General features: G+C 38.7%; 1 non-coding gene across 1 annotated transcript; it reads right to left on the bottom strand.

Moving 5' to 3' along the window:
- Window positions 1-7,923: 7,923 nt before the first annotated feature.
- LOC148572091 (small nucleolar RNA R71) lies at window positions 7,924-8,031 on the bottom strand. Its single transcript, XR_015907949.1, has one exon. It is a non-coding gene; the product is annotated as a small nucleolar RNA R71 (small nucleolar RNA).
- Between the last annotated feature and the right edge of the window lie 7,805 nt (window positions 8,032-15,836).

The raw sequence follows: 15,836 nt of genomic DNA, 5'->3' as shown, positions 1-15,836 counted from the left end.
ATGTCTACTTTCCAACGCAATTAGGAGCGCGCCAATTAGACTTCTGTAGCTCCAGAAAATTCATTCCGAGTGCAGAGAAGTCATAATCCAACAGTATCAGCAGTCCTTTTTCAGCCTGAATCAAATTTTTGCTCAGCTCCCTCAATTTCAGCCAGAAAATACCTGAAATTATAGAAAAACACACAAACTCATAGTAAAGTCCAGAAATATGAATTTTGCCTAGAAACTAATGAAAATATACTAAAAACTAACTAAAACATACTAAAAACTACATGAAATTAACCCCAAAAGCGTATAAAATATCCGCTCATCACAACACCAAACTTAAACCGTTGCTTGTCCCCAAGCAACTAGATAAATAAAATAGAATACAAATAAGTCAAGAAGTAATAATATCTCGTAGTTTTTGAGTGTAGCTCAGATTCTAATTAGATGGGTGGGACTAGTAGCTTTTTGCTTCCGAACAGTTTTGGCATCTCACTTTATCCATTGAAGCTCAGAATGATTGGCATCTATAGGAACTTAGAATTCAGACAGTGTTATTGATTCTCCTAGTTCAGTATGTTGATTCTTGAATACAGCTACTTTATGAGTCTTGGCCGTGGCCCTAAGCACTTTGTTTTCCAGTATTATCACCGGATACATAAATGCCACAGACACATAATTGGGTGAACCTTTTCAGATTGTGACTCAGCTTTGCTAAAGTCCCCAGTTAGAGGTGTCCAAGATTCTTAAGCACACTCTTCTTTTTGCTTTGGACCTTGACTTTAACCGCTCAGTCTCAAGTTTTCACTTGACACTTTCACGCCACAAGCACATGGTTAGGGACAGCTTGGTTTAGCCGCTTAGGCCAGGATTTGATTCCTTTAGGCCCTCCTATCCACTGATGCTCAAAGCCTTGGATCCTTTTTATTACCCTTGCCTTTTGGTTTTAAGGGCTATTGGCGCTTTTTCTGCTTGCTCTCTCTTTTTCTTTTTCTTTTTCTTTTTCTTTAATTTTTGCCATTTTTTTCTTTTTTTTTTCCTGCAAGCTTTTGTATTCACTGCTTTTTCTTGCTTCAAGAATCATTTTTTTATGATTTTTCAGATTATCAAATAATATTTCTCCTTTTTCATCATTCTTTCAAGAGCCAACATATTTAACATTCATAAACATCAAATTTAGAAGACATATGTACTGTTCAAGCATTCATTCAGAAGACAAAAAGCATTGCCACCACATGTAAATAATTAGAATTTTTCTTATTAAAAACTTGAAAAATATTGCCTCCTTATTCTAAAGAAAATCTGCTTTTTTATTCATGTTTAATGATGATGAAAAAAATGAATTATAGCTTAATTGGAGATAAAATCAAAATATAGATACTAATTACTACCACTCATATATAACTTCTAAGGTAAAACTCAAATAAGAACAATTATCACAGAGTTAAGGCTAAGATTAGAACTCAACAACCTTGAATTTGGGAGGTGGATGCCTCTTTAGTCTGTGGAGTGCTTGGCCCTTCAAGAGATAGTTTCTGACACTTTAATTCCTTCAGTTCACGCCCTTGCTCTTCTTTTTCTCTAAGCAATTTGCAGAGCATGCTGTTTTGATTTTGCTGTTCTTCCTTCAATTGATCCACAGCTTCTTGCAACTTGGTGACAGATGCTTCTAGGCACTCCCAGTATACAATTTGAGGGATTTCTGGGAGGAACTCCTCTGCTTTTCTCTTGATGAGGTCGTCCTGCACTTGTTGTCCTTCCATAGACTTTTTGGTGATTGGTTGCTCAACTGAGATATACTTATCTACCCCCATCTTTATCCCAGCATCTTTACATAACAGAGAAAGTAAGCTTGGATAGGCCAATTTGGCATCTTTGGAGTTCTTGTTTGCAATTTTGTAAAGCTCACAAGCAATCAGCTGATGAACTTCCACTTCTTTTTCCAGCATAATACAATAAATCATCACTGCTCTTCTGATGGTGACTTCAGAGCGGTTGCTTGTGGGCAGTATAGAGCGCCCAATGAAGTCCAGCCAGCCTCTGGTGACTGGTTTGAGATCTCCTCTTTTGAGTTGGTTTGGGGCACCCTTTGTGTTGGTTGTCCATTTAGCTCCAGGGAGGCATATGTCCTCTAGGATTTTTTCCAAGCTCAGGTTTGATCTCATCATTCTCCTATTGAAGGAATCTGGGTCATCTTGCAGTTGAGGCAGCTTGAAGATCTCTCTTATTTTGTCGGGGTGGGTGTGAACAATCTTCCCTCTGACCAGAGTTCTATAGTCATAGAATGTGGTTCCAGCTATTCTCTGCCTGTCCGTCTGCCACAGATTAGCGTAGAATTTCTGAACCATATTTCTTCCCACCTTTGTTTCAGGATTAGCTAGGACTTCCTAGCTCCTGTTTCGGATTTGCTCTTGGATCTCCGGATATTCATCTTCTTTCAGATCAAATTTAACTTCCAGGATCACTGACCTTAGACTCATTATTTTGTAAAAATGGTCTGAATGTTCTTTGGTTATGAACTTCCCTTGATTCCAAAGTAGTTTTGGAAAATTCTCTTTCTTGCCTCTAGAGTCGGTTTGTTTTCCCTTAGGAGCCATGATCTTAGTGGGTATTGGTTTAGTGATCACGGATAAACACACCAAACTTAGAGGTTTGCTTGTCCTCAAGCAAAAGAAAGAAAAGGAAAGGGAAAGAAAGAGAGCCAAGCGTAACTTGTGGAGGAGAGGGGGAGAGGCCGAACCAATATTTAAAGGGAAGGGGGGTGGGTTTCGAAAATTATTTGAAAAAGATATGATAGAAAAAGTGATTTGGAAAAGATAAGTATGATAGGAAAAGATGTGATTTAAAATTGAAAAGATATGAAAGATATTTGAAAAAGATAAATCTGGATTTTGAAAAAGATGATGTGAAGATTTGAAAAAGATATTGATGAGTTAAAAAGATTTTAGAAGGAAAAGAGATAGATTTGTTTTGAAAAGGATTTGAAAATAATTTGAAGAGGATTAAGAAAAAGGGTTTATGAATTAAGGTACATTTGATATCTTTTGAAAAAAGGATTTGAAAAATTAGGATTTGTAACATGTTTGTGCAAGAAATCATGAATTGAAACATAGAAAATGGAAAAAACTTTGAATTGAAAACGAAATTGCCTACTCCCCACAATCCTGGCATTAAACGCCCAACTGCTGCATGTTTTGGGCGTTTAACGCCCAGTTGGTGCTTGTTTTGGGCATTTAACGCCCAGCTGTTGCTTCTAGCTGGCGTTAAATGCCAGAAACCCCTTTGTCATTGGGCATTTTTCTGAACGCCCAGGATGCTGTAAATCTGGCGTTAAACACCCAGAAGCTGCTTTTTTCTGGAGTTTAATGCCCAGATGGCTATCTTTACTGGCGTTAAACACCCAGTAGATGCTCCTTTTGGGCGTTTAACGCCCAATTGTGCCTCTTACTGGCGTTTTCTTGCCAGTGAGCTCCTTTTTCCTATTTTGTGCTCTGAATTCTTCTGTAACCCTGTGGACTTATGCAATTGATTCTTTACCTTGTAAATATTAAGCTCATATATTTTAAAAATAAATAAAATGAAGAATAAAATAAAATAAAATAAAATAATAGAAAAAGTTTTGCTAATGGCTGGGTTGCCTCCCAGCAAGCGCTTCTTTATTGTCTTTAGCTGGACCTTGCTGAGCTTTTAATCTAGCCTCAGCCTTGAGCATTCTTGCTCAACATTGCCTTCAAGATAGTGCTTGATTTTCTGTCCATTAACAATGAACTTCTTATCAGAATCAATGTCTTGAAGCTCCATATAACCATATGGTGATACACTTGTAATCACATATGGTCCCCTCCACCGGGATTTCAGTTTCCCAGGGAATAGCCTGAGCCTAGAGTTAAATAACAGAACCTTTTGTCCTGGTTCAAAGACTCTAGATGACAGCTTTCTGTCATGCCACCTTTTTTATTTCTCTTTATAAAGCTTGGCATTTTCGAAAGCAGTGAATCTGAATTCCTCTAGCTCATTCAGCTGGAGCAATCTTTTTTCTCCAGCTAATTTGGCATCAAAGTTTAGGAATCTGGTTGCCCAGTAGGCCTTATGTTCCAGTTCCACAGGCAGATGACAGGCCTTACCATACACAAGCTGGTATGGAGAGTGATGAGCGGATAATTTAAACGCTTTTTGGCATTATTTTTAGTATGTTTTTAGTATATTTTAATTAGTTTTTATTATATTTTTATTAGTTTTTAAATAAAAATTACTCTTCTGGACTTTACTATGAGTTTGTGTATTTTTCTGTGATTTCAGGTATTTTCTGGTTGAAATTGAGGGACCTGAGCAAAAATCTGATTCAGAGGCTGAAAAAGGACTGCAGATGCTGTTGGATTCTGACCTCCCTGCACTCGAAGTGTATTTTCTAGAGCTACAGAAGCCCAATTGGTGCGCTCTCAATTGTGTTGGAAAGTAGACATTCTGGGCTTTCTAGCAATGTATAATAGTTTATACTTTGCCCAAGATTTGATGGCCCAAATAGGCGTTCCAAGTCAGCTCAAGAATTCTGGCGTTTAACGCCAGAACTGGCACAAAAGCTGGAGTTAAACGCCCAAACTGGCACGAGAGCTGGCGTTTAACTCCAAGAAAAGTCTCTACACATGGAAGCTTCAATGCTCAGCCCAAGCACACACCAAGTGGGCCCGGAAGAAGATTTCTGCATTAATTACTCATTTCTGTAACCCTAGGCTACTAGTTTTCTATAAATAGGACCTTTTGCTATTGTATTTGGAGATCTTTGATAAGTCTTATGCTATCTTAGACACATTTGGAGGCTGGTCATTCGGCCATGCCTAGACCTTGTTCTTATGTATTTTCAACGGTGGAGTTTCTACACACCATAGATTAAGGTGTGGAGCTCTGCTGTTCTTCATGAATTAATACAAAGTACTATTGTTTTTCTATTCAACTCAAGTCTATTTCTTCTCCAAGATATTCATTCGCACCCAAGAACAAGATGAATGTGATGACTATGTGACACTCATCACCATTCTCACCTATGAATGCGTGACTGACAACCACTTCCATTCTACATGCAAACAAGCTTGAATGTGTATCTCTTGGGTTTCTAATCTAAAGATTGGAACCTTCGTGGTATAGGCTAGAATTATTGACGGCCATTCCTGAGATCCGGAACGTCTAAACCTTGTCTGTGGTATTCTGAGTAGGATCTGGGAAGGGATGACTGTGACGAGCTTCAAACTCGCGATTGTTGGGCGTGTGACAGACGCAAAAGGATCAATGGATCCTATTCCAGCATGATCAAGAACCGACAGATGATTAGCCGTGCAGTGACAGCGCATTTGGAACATTTTCACTGAGAGGATGGGAAGTAGCCATTGACAACGGTGATGCCTAACATAAAGCTTGCCATGGAAAGGAGTATGAATGATTGGAAGAAGGCAATAGGAAAGCAGAGGTTCAGGAGGAACAAAGCATCTTCATACGCTTATCTGAAATTCCAACCAAAGAATTACATAAGCATCTCTATCTTTATTTTATGTTTTATTTATCTTTTAATTATCAATTCTCCATCACCATCTGAATTCGCCTGACTGAGATTTACAAGGTGACCATAGCTTGCTTCAAGCCGACAGTCTCCGTGGGATCGACCCTTACTCACGTAAGGTATTACTTGGACGACCCAGTGCACTTGCTGGTTAGTTGTGCGGAATTGTGACAAAGTGTGATTCACGTTTAAGAGCTCCAAGTCCTTTGGCGCCATTGTTGATGATCACAATTTTGTGCACCAAGTTTTTGGCGCCGTTGCCGGGATTGTTCGAGTTTGGACAACTGACGGTTCATCTTGTTGCTTAGATTAGGTAATTTTTTTTCTTTTTATTTTTCAGAATTTTTAAGAATGAATTCTAGAGTTTCAAGGTGATGCTCTTATCATCACAAAAGCTGATTGATTCTCATCAATTTAGCTGCTGAATGTAATGTCCTGCTGAAGCTTGGCCAACCATGTCTAATCTTTTTAGACTGAAGCTTTAGACTAACATTGCATGATTCCTGGAATTCTTATTAAAAGTTTTGAATCCCTTTATTTTCTTTTCCATATAAGTTTCGAAAATCACAAAAAAAATTTATAAAATCATAAAAATCAAAAATATTTTATGTTTCTTGTTTGAGTCTAGTGTCAATTTTTAAGTTTGGTGTTAATTGCATTCTTCTTGCATTTTTCGAAAATATGCAATATGTTCTTCATTAATCTTCAAGTTGTTCTTGATGATTTCATTGCTCTGATCTTTAAATTATCTTGTTTTGTGTGTTTTGTTGTTTCTCATATGCATTCTCAATTTGTTAGTGTCTCTTATATGAAAATTTTTAAGTTTGGTGTCCTGCATGCATTGTTTGTTTGATTTGAGTTTCCTAAGATTAATTATATTTTGATTGTTTCTCATCATTGAAAAATTCAAAAAAAAAATTCTCAAAACTATGTCTTTTCAAGTCAATAATACAGAGAATTGAAGATTCAGAACATTCAGCAGAGGAATCAAACAGAAAAAGCTGGGCGTTCAAAACGCCCAGTGAAGAAGAAAAACTGGCGTTTAAATGCCAGCCAGGGTACCTGGCTAGGCGTTTAACTCCCAAAAAGGTAGCATTTTGGGCATTAAACGCCAGAATGGATGCCATTCTGGGCGTTTAACGCCAGAAGGACACAAGAGGGAAGATTTTGTTTTTAATTCAGATCTTTTTCAAATTTTCATAATTTTTCAAAATCAAATCTTTTTCAAATCATATCTTTTCAATCATATCTCTTCAAAATCAATTTCTTTCCATTTTTTATTTTCGAAAATCCTTGTTATAATTAATGATTTACTTCAAAATTTTTTAGTTGTTACTTGCCTATTAAGAAAGGATCAAAAGTTTTAATTCTAGAATCATATCTTCTAATTTCTTGTTAGTCAAGTAATCAACTTTAATTTTAAAACTTTCTCTTTTTAGTTTGATTTTCAATCATATCTTCTCAATCATATCTTTTTAATCACATCTTTTTCAAAATTAATTTTCAATCATATCTTTTTAATTTCTAATTTCAAAAGCTTTTTTCAAAATCACTTAATTTCTTTCCCAATTTTAGTTTTTGAAAATCATCAATCAAATTTTCAAAATTTCTTTTTATTATTTCAAAATCTTTTTAATTTATTTTCAAAAATTCTTCCCCTCTTCTCACATCCTTCTATTTAAGGGACTAATACTCCTCCTCAAGGTGCAATTTGAACTCCCTCCTTCTTTATATGTTTGAATTCTCTTCTATCTACCTCCTCCTTCTATTCTTCTTTTCCTCTAACACCTCAAGGAATCTCTATACTGTGACATAGAGGATTCTCTACTCTCTTGTTCTCTTCTCTTTCATATAAGCAGGAACAAAGATAAAGGCATACTTGTTCAAGCTGATCCTGAACCTGAAAGGACCTTGAAGAGAAAGCTAAGAGAAGCTAAAGCACAATTCTCTCTAGGGGGCCTAACAGAGCTTTTCAAGGAAGAAGAAACCATGGCAGCCGAAAACAACAATGCCAACAATGCAAGGAAGGTGCTTGGTGACTTTACTACACCTACTCCCGACTTCTATGGGAGAAGCATCTCAATCCCTGCCATTGGAGCAAACAACTTTGAGCTTAAGCCTCAATTAGTTTCTCTAATGCAACAGAATAGTTTCATGGACTTCCATTGGAAGATCCTCATCGGTTCTTGGCTGAATTCTTACAAATCTGTGACACTGTCAAGACCAATAGGGTTGACCCTGAAGTCTACAGACTTATGCTTTTTTCTTTTGCTGTAAGAGACAGAGCTAGGACATGGTTGGATTCACAACCTAAAGAAATCCTGAACTCTTGGGAAAAGCTAGTCAATGCCTTCTTGGCAAAGTTCTTTCCACCTCAAAAATTGAGCAAGCTTAGAGTGGAAGTCCAAATCTTCAGACAGAAGGAAGGTGAATCCCTCTATGAAGCTTGGGAAAGATACAAGCAATTGATCAGAAGGTGCCCTTCTGACATGCTTTCAGAATGGAGTATCATAGGAATCTTCTATGATGGTCTGCCTGAACTGTCCAAGATGTCATTGGACAGCTCTGCTGGAGGATCTCTTCATCTGAAGAAGACGCCTGCAAAAGCTCAGGAACTCATTGAAATGGTTGCAAATAACCAATTTATGTACACTTCTGAAAGGAATCCTGTGAATAATGGGACAAATCAGAAGAAAGGAGTTCTTGAAATTGATACTCTGAATGCCATATTAGCTCAGAATAAAATATTGACTCAGCAAGTCAATATGATTTCCCAGAGTCTGTCTGGAATGCAAGCTGCACCAGGCAGTACTAAGGAAGCTTCCTCTGAAGAAGAAGCTTATGATCCTAAGAACCCAGCAATAGAAGAGGTGAATTACATGGGAGAACCCTATGGAAACACCTATAATCCTTCATGGAGAAATCATCTAAATTTCTCATGGAAGGATCAACAGAGACCTCAACAAAGTTTCAACAACAATAATGGTGGAAGAAACAGGTTTAGCAATAGCAAGCCTTTTCCATCATCTTCTCAGCAACAGACAGAGAATTCTAAGCAAAGCCACTCTGACTTAGCAACCATTGTCTCTGATCTAATTAAAACCACTCAAAGTTTTATGACTGAAACAAGATCCTCCATTAAACATTTGGAGGCACAAGTGGGTCAGCTGAGTAAGAAAATTACTAAACTCCCTCCTAGTACTCTCCCAAGCAATACAGAAGAGAATCCAAAGAGAGAGTGCAAAGCCATAAACACGTCTCACATGGCCGAACCTGGAGAGGAGGAAGAGACAGTAATCTCCACTGAGGAAGACCTCAATGGACGTCCACTGACCTCTATGGAGTTCCCTAATGAGGAACCATGGGAATCCGAGGCTCAGACTGAGACCATAGAGATTCCATTAAATTTACTTTTGCCATTCATAAGTTCTGATGAGTATTCTTCCTCTGAAAATGATGAAGATGTTACTAAAGAGCAAGTTGCTAAGTACCTTGGAGCAATCATGAAGCTAAATGCCAGGTTGTTTGGTAATGAGACTTGGGAGGATGAACCTCCATTGCTCATCAAAGAACTGGATGACTTGACTAGGCAGAAATTACCTCTGAAGAGACAAGATCCTGGAAAGTTCTTAATACCTTGTACCATAGGCACCATGACCTTTGAGAAGGCTCTGTGTGACCTAGGGTCAAGCATAAACCTCATGCCTCTCTCTGTAATGAAGAAGCTAGGGATCATTGAGGTACAAGCTGCTAGAATCTCACTAGAGATGGCAGACAATTCAAAGAAACAGGCTTATGGACTTGTAGAGGATGTCTTGGTAAAGGTTGAAGACCATTACATCCCTGCTGATTTCATAATCCTAGAGACTGGGAAGTGTATGGATGAATCCATCATCCTTGGCAGACCCTTCCTAGCCACAGCAAAAGCTATGATTGATGTTGACAGAGGAGAATTGATCATTCAAGTGAATGAAGACTCCCTTATGTTTAAAGCTCAAGGATATCCCTCTGTCACCATGGAGAGGAAGCATGAAGAGCTTCTCTCAATACAGAGTCAAACAAAGCCCCCACAGTCAAACTCTAAGTTTGGTGTTGGGAGGTTCTAACATTGCTCTGAACATCTGTGAGGCTCCATGAGAGCCACTGTCAAGCTATTGACATTAAAGAAGCGCTTGTTGGGAGGCAACCTAATTTTTACTTATCTATGTTAAATTTCTATTTTCTTTTATTTTATGTTTTCTATAGGTTGATGATCATGTGAAGTCATAAAAATAATTGAAAAAGCAAAAACAGAAGGAAAAACAGAATGAAAAATAGAACACCCTGGAGAAGAAACTTACTGTCGTTTAAACGCCAGTATGGGTAGCAGAATGGGCGTTAAACGCCCAGTCTGGCACCATTCTGGGCGTTTAACGCCAGTATGGGTACCAGACTGGCGTTTAACGCCAGGAATGGGCAAGAAGCTGGCGTTAAACACCAGAAATGGGTAGCAGCCTGGCGTTTAACGCCAGGATTGGCAGCAAAGGGCGTTTTGCACGCCACATGGTGCAGGGATGAGAAATCCTTGACACCTCAGGATCTGTGGACCCCACAGGATTCCCACCTGCCACACCTCTCTCTCTTCTTCACCCATTCACCAATCACCTCAATACCTCTTCCCCAAAAACCTCTCACCTATCAAATCCCACCATTCTCTTCACCACTCTTATCCATCCTTCATCAAACCCCACCTACCTCACCATTCAAATTCAAACCACTTTCCCACCCAAACCCACCCATAATGGCCGAACCATACCCCCCCCCCCTCTCCACTCCTATATAAACCCATCTTCACTCCTTCATTTTCACACAACATACACACTACCTATCCCCCTAGGCCGAAACACAAGGCCCACTCCATCTCCTCTACTTCTTCTTCTTCTACTCTCTTCTTTCTTCTTTTGCTCGAGGACGAGCAACCTTCTAAGTTTGGTGTGGTAAAAGCTAAAGCTTTTTTGTTTTTCCATAACCATTAATGGCACCAAAGGCCAGAGAAACCTCTAGAAAGAGGAAAGGGAAGGCAAAAGCTTCCACCTCCGAGTCATGGGAGATGGAGAGATTCCTCTCAAGGGTGCATCAAGACCACTTCTATGAAGTTGTATCCAAGAAGAAGGTAATCTCCGAGGTCCCTTTTAAGCTCAAAAAGGGTGAATATCCGGAGATCCGACATGAGATCCGAAGAAGAGGTTGGGAAGTTCTCATCAACCCCATTCAACAAGTCAGAATCTTAATGGCTCAAGAGTTCTATGCCAATGGATGGATCACCAAGAACCATGATCAAAGTGTAAACCCGGACCCTAAGAATTGGCTTACAATGGTCCGAGGGAAATACTTGGATTTTAGTCCAGAAAATGTAAGGTTGGCATTCAACTTACCCATGATGCAAGGAGATGCACACCCATACACTAGAAGGGTCAACTTTGATCAAAGGTTGGACCAAGTCCTCATGGACATATGTGAAAAGGGCGCTCAATGGAAGAGAGATTCAAGAGGGAAGCCGGTTCAACTAAGAAGGCATGACTAATGCACGGAAAACTTATCTCATAACAAATTTCCTTCGGCAAGTGTACCGAATTTGTCGTCAAGTAAAAACTCACAAAAGAGTGAGGTCGAATCCCACAGAGATTAACGGATTAAGCAATCAATAGTTAATTGATTATCCTAGTTAGACGGTTCAGATTTGAATGATGAGCAGCAGAAAGTGTAAATAACATGAATGTAAAGGAAAAAACTATAAAGTGCAGAAAAGTAAAATAGCAAGAAAAGTAAATGTAAGAACTAAAAATAAAATGAACATTGGGATCAAGAGATATTGCAATCCTCCAGATCAAGTTCATTCTCATCTCTTCCTCAATCAATGCATTCATTGATCTCCTTGGCAATCTTAAGTGATCGAATTATAATTCCTTGTAATTCGATCTCTCAAATCTTGATCAATAGCCAATTCCTTGGTCAATTGCTCATGAGAAGAGATGAAGTATGGTCACTGATTATACCACATGCATTTCCCAAATCAAGTGTTGGAATGATTATAGTCACATATCCATCCACACCCAATTTGGTCCAGCATGAGAAAGTATTTCTAGCATGATCTCTTTATTCCTCTTTCAAGGTTCAGAAGAGATCCAAGTATGAATAGTTTCTTTTCCAAGATAACTACCCAATTGGATGAAGATCGAAAGCCCTCTAGTAAAATCAAGAGGAAAGAAAGAAGAAGAAGAATAAGAACTACACTTAATCCATTGAATCACAATAGAGCTCTCTAACCCAATGTAAAGAGTTAGTTGATCATTGCTCTACAAAAATAGAAAAGAAAGAAAGTGCAGAAAAGTAAATATGAAGATTCATAAATGAAAATTACAACTAAAAGAAAGAGAAGGAAAAGTGTGTGAGGGGAGGGTGTCCGAAGACCCCTCTTCAATCCCCTATTCCCGAATGCCTTCAATGTAAAGACTAAGGCCTTTATATAGGCTCTCCTAAATTATCAAATGAAATTAAAAGTAAATTACAATTAAATGAAAATTCCTATTCTAGATGCTTCTTGTGGTCTTGATTGGTTGACAATTGTGGGCTTGCTTGCTTGAGCTTTGAAGTGGACTTGAGAGAGAAGTGAGTCAAGTTGAGGTCCAGGTGCTAAAGTTAGTGCTAAAGTTAGCCACACTAACGCTACAAGTGTGGCGTTAGTGCTAAAGTTATTGTGGCTAACGTTGCACTTGCTGCCCAGTTAGTGTTTTTGGGGCTTAAAAGATGTCTCTTGTTTGTACTTCAATTTCATGCCCACTATAGAGTATTATATATTGTTGGAAAGCTCTGAATGTCAGCTTTCTAACGCAACTAGAATCACCTCAATTGGACCTCTGTAGCTCAAGTTATGCTCCTTTGAAGTGGACATGGTCGCTGGCATAGTCGCTAGCGTTACTGGAAAACTTGAGTGCCACTAACGCTAGCGATCAGGGCTTCATTATTGCCAGTTTCTGAAGCTCAAACTTAGTGTCCACCCCATACTATTATATATTGTTGGAAAGCCCTGAATGTCTACTTTCCAATGCCTTTGGAAGCGAATTATTTAGAGCTCTACAACTCGAGTTACACTTTTTGGAAGGTGAAGAGGTCAGCTGGCCTTACTACAGGTTGATACCATATTCATCTTTGCACTTTCGGGATAGGTTTTCTCCCTCAAATTTAGTATCCACCATGTAGTGCCATATATGCTTGGAAATTTCTGGAATTCTACTTTCTAATGCCACTGGAATCACCTTATTTGGAGTTTTGTGGCTCAAGTTATTCTTGTTTGAAGAAGGCATGGTCAGGCTGCCAGGTGGGACTTTTGCCCACGTTAACTACCACGTTAATCTAGTTAACGTGGAAGCTAACGTGGGTCTTTTTGTTTCACAAACGTTAGTGGAGATCACCTTTTCCACTAACGTTGGCATCTCCCCTTCCTTCCACGTTATTTCCCACGTTAATCTAACTAACGTGGAGACTAACGTGGGTCTTCTAGCCTTCGCAAACGTTAGTGGCACTCTCTTTTTCCACTAACATTGGCATATACCCCTTTCGCAAGCGTTATTGGGGCTCACCTTCTCCATTAACGTTGCTTGGTGCCTTTTGTCCCTACGTTAGAGTTCACGTTAGTGTAGCTAACGTGACTCTTAACGTAGGTCTTCCTTGCTATCGTTCCATGCTCTCCTTCTTCAAAGTTAATGCCACTAACTTTTCTCATTAATGTTGGGGCTTTCCTTCCTTCCACGTTAGTGCCCACGTTAGTGTAACTAACGTAGCCACTAACGTGGCTCTTCTCTTCTTCTTTTGGCCTGAAATCAATCAAACAAAGTGCATCAAAGTCTTGCTCTTTATCATATAATTCATGCAAAATTCTCATGAAATTATGTAAAGTGCACAATGTATACTTGAATCAAGATGTAAGTGAATATCTATCCAAAACTAGCTTATTTCCTAAGAAAATGCATGAAACTATCTTAAAAACAGTAAAGAAAAGGTCAGTGAAACTGGCCAAATTGCCCTGGCATCACAACACCAAACTTAAAGCTTGCCTGTCCCTAAGCAAGTACTGGAACAAGAGAATGATGAATGGAATGCCAAGAGAAATGAGTCATTCTTGTGGAGGTCATGTCCCTGGTTTTATGGTGGTTTCATGCATAGCAACTTAGATTCATTCCTTTACTGGCTTTCAGACCTTTATCATGTCCTAGAATACTCACTTTGCTTGCATCCCATGAGACTTTTATTCATTGATCCCTTTTGTTTCTTGTCAATTCAGGGCTCATTTGTGTTCTTAGGCTAAGTGCTCTGTAAGGGGGCAACTCTTTAAAATAAGCTTTCAGCCAACACTCCTGAACCAGTTGGTTCAAGGTGCTAGGTGTTGAAACACCCCTACAGACTTACTTCCTCAAGTCTCTCCCCCATACATACACACCACAGGCACATGGTTTGTTTATTTTCTTTTCTTGAGACCTTGGTGTCCAGCACCTCTTTGGGTTACTAAATGCCCTGTAGTGAAGGTTACTCTTGATAGTGGACTTTCAGCTGATAATCCCGAGTTAGTTAACCCAAGTTACCAAGTGATAAGGCACTCCTAAGAGCTTATTCATCCAAGTAAATCCCTCACACAGGAACACCACAGACACATGCCTCGAGATTAAAACTATTGGTGCCTAGCCTTATTGCTTACTCTTTTTTTCTTTTATTTTTTTCCACTTTCATTGTTCTTTCCCTTTTTCTTATTAGGATCTTATTATTTAGCTAGTCTCATGGGGTGTGTTCAAAGCATATGATTCAGGACAGATAGTTGTCTTCCCACCTTGTGGTTGAATCAACTTAGCTAACTTATGACCACACCACAAACTCAGGAACTTACTCCATAGTATGAACTCTACTCTGGTCTTTTATAAAACACTCATTCTCTTTTCATTTGATTCAAAAGGGACAATCATACTAGTAAGCAAAGTAAGGATGCAGTAATGACATTCAGACTAGAAAACACAGCCTAATCAATAAAAAGTTTAAAAGACAGAATTGACATGCTTATTCACAAGGAGAAAGCACACATACATACAAAGAACATAGAAGACAATCATGCAAATTAAAGTGCTGAAAATAAGTATGAGGAGAAAGGAACTTTACCACCTTGTATTTTATCTTCATTGTTGTTGCCTTTTTCCTCCTATTCTTCCCCTTCCCACACCAGACATAGAATGATTGCTTATACTCAAGCAACAATTAAAACAGTGATGACGGGGTCCATGATGGATCATGAATATCTTAGAATAAAGTGTGAGTATGCATGTGTTTCAGCAAGCAATGTTAAGGATACAATAAAGACACAAGAGATACAAACAGAGACATTTTGATTGCATTAATAAGTGGTGTTGGCATGGTACTTTGTATGAAAGTTAAGTGGCAACACCAAACTTAGTGTGCCACTGTCAATCTAGAATGTTGCAAGTACCCAGTGAAGATTGAAATTCAAATTGTTGCATGGCAACACCAAACTTAGAGTGCAATCATATGCCAAATTATTGAAAGTAAACTAAGCAAAGCAAGGAAATATTACCTACGTTTTTTTAATGTCATTAGCTTGACATGTTGTTCACGACTTTCTTCCTCTTCTTCCAGTTTGTTAAGAGGAATGACCTCAAGAGGAAAGAGGAGCCAGTTAATGCCCCTTGTTTTGAGTGCCTCTCCCCAGCAAGCCTTCTTCTGTTGTTAGCTTGAGTAAACTTGCTTGTTGGGGTAGGGGTGGGATGGCTTTTGGTTGACCTTTTCTTCTTCATGAATATTGTCCTTCTTTTCTTGGTCACCATCCTTTTGTTAGTGTTCATGTTGATTGCCTTTACCACCTTGATTTCAGAATTTAGGTATTGTATGATGGGTGGAGCATCCTCTTCATCAAAAACTTCTTGAATTGGTGGTTCAATGAACTCACCCTCTATGCAACTCTCTATTTCATTGGAGTGTGGGCTCCCTTGATTGACTTCCTCCCTTTTTTTGACCTTTGAATGAATTCCTCTATTTCTGAAGAGAGTGAAGTGGACTCTCTTTGTGATCTCAGCTCTTCAATGAATCGTTCTTCAGAATAGAGTTGTGAATTCTGTCTCAATTTTTCGTCATGATCTTTTTTTGCTATTTTCTCCTCTTCGATTGTCTTTATTATCTATTCAAGGAGGAATTCTATCCTAATGAGTCTCTCTTCTTTTCTACTTCTTTTGAGCTCTTCCATGAAGAGTTCCATCCTAGCAAG

This window comes from Arachis ipaensis, chromosome B3 (assembly GCF_059453495.1).
Source record: "Arachis ipaensis isolate K30076 ecotype BB chromosome B3, ASM5945349v1, whole genome shotgun sequence".
Classification (NCBI taxonomy): Eukaryota; Viridiplantae; Streptophyta; class Magnoliopsida; order Fabales; family Fabaceae; genus Arachis; species Arachis ipaensis.
Note: the sequence above shows the minus strand (reverse complement) of the source record. Positions and strands in the feature narration are given on the sequence as shown.